We start from the raw sequence: 1,918 nt of genomic DNA, 5'->3' as shown, positions 1-1,918 counted from the left end.
CCCAGGTGCGCTCACATGCGCTCCATCCGCCCCACAGGCGCTCCACTGCGCCTGCGCAGAGGATGGTGTGGCCACTGCCTTAAACATCACTGCATTGTGCTTACTGTACTTCATATGACATCTAACTTCTGACGCGCACACACATACACATATATATCAACTTCAGAGAGAGAGAGAGAGAGAGAGAGAGAGGAAGAAACATCAATGATGAGAGAGAATCATGGGTCGGCTGCCACCTGCACGCCCCCCACTGGGGATGGAGTCCGCAACCCGGGCCTGTGCCCTGACCTGGAGTCCAACCATGACCTCCTGGTTCATAGGTCGATGCTCAACCCCTGAGCCATGCTGGCCGGGCCCTGCTGCCCTTTCGTGCTCCTCACAGGCTGGTGACCAAGGGCACCTGCTCATGTTCTTCACTAAACTCTGTGTCCCCGGATGAGGGGCTCCCGTCCCTCCTGCCCACCCTGTGTGTCTTCATTTTCACACAGAGAAGCCAGGCGCCTCCTGCAGGCCGCTGGGTCTCATGACAGTTTCGGGGGACGCGCCTGACAGGTTATTTTTGTATCATTCTGGTTAGTGACGTGCCTCCCCGTGTCTGAGAGGGAAAGTCATGAGCTTGAATCTTCTGGAATTGCAATTTTTCAGGTAAAAACAGAATATTAGAGCTCAGGCTGCCTAAGTCACCATGTGTTTGTGAAAGTCACCGTTTACAGCCACCCTGAGTATCCACATGAGCGTGGACAGATCCGTGGACAGATCCGTGGACACGTACTAGTATATGCCCCGCCTTCATGACAGTTTCGGGGGACGCGCCTGACAGGTTATTTTTGTATCATTCTGGTTAGTGACGTGCCTCCCCGTGTCTGAGAGGGAAAGTCATGAGCTTGAATCTTCTGGAATTGTCATTTTTCAGGCGAAAACAGAATATTAGAGCTCAGGCCGCCTAAGTCACCATGTGTTTGTGAAAGTCACCGTTTACGGCCACCCTGAGTATCCACATGAGCGTGGACAGATCCATGTACAGATCCGTGGACAGATCCGTGTACACGTACTAGTATATGTCCCCGCCTTTTCATTCATCACCACCACACTTTTATATGGCGGCGTTTTGCATGTATTTTTGAGCGTGTGTGCAACTCCCAGGTGTCTGCACGTGCTCCGTAGTGTAGACTATATGGCGGCGTTTTGCATGTATTTTTGAGCGTGTGTACAGGTGTCTGCACGTGCTCCGTAGTGTAGATGTTGTAACACATCGTGAGCTCTGTGTCTTACGCGGAGCAGCGCTCGCAAGCCCCCGGGACCTGTCATGAGTGAGTGTGGGACGGGTTGTACATGGTGGGCTGGCTTAGGTGGGTCAGTAAGTGCAGGGGACAAGCCAGGAGAAGAAAGCGGGGCTCACCTGTGGGGCGCACACACGAGACCAGGTGACGCGGGTTCCACCAGCTGTGGTTGGTGTGGGAACAGCCAGTCCCGGAGGCACAGCCGTGTAGGGTCTGGGTGGGCCCAGTGCTCCTGTGTCAGCTGTTGCTTCGAGGCTGGGAAAACAGGAAGGGAGCATGTAATTAGACAGTCGGTCTTGCCACACGTCCCAGTGACCCGCAGGGACAATGTCTTAAGCAACAGAACTCTGTGTCCCTCCCTCCTCCCAGAGTCAGACCCCCTCAAGCCGGGGTGGCAATCCTGTGACTCATCAGGGGCCCAGCCTCCTCCTGTCTTGTTGCTCAGCTGTTCCTAGAACATCGTCTCGTCTGTGTGGTCAAGCTGGCCCACCAGCAGGTCCACATTCCAGTGGAAAGATGGGGAAGGGAGGGCACTGCCCAGAAGTGGCCCACATCTGTCTTGCTTCCATTGGAATGAGTCAGGCCTAGCTGCAAGGGAGGCTGGTATGGCGGCCTCACTCCCGGGGGTTGCGGGGGGG

This window comes from Myotis brandtii, unplaced genomic scaffold (genome assembly GCF_000412655.1).
Source record: "Myotis brandtii unplaced genomic scaffold, ASM41265v1 scaffold139, whole genome shotgun sequence".
Classification (NCBI taxonomy): Eukaryota; Metazoa; Chordata; class Mammalia; order Chiroptera; family Vespertilionidae; genus Myotis; species Myotis brandtii.
Note: the sequence above shows the minus strand (reverse complement) of the source record.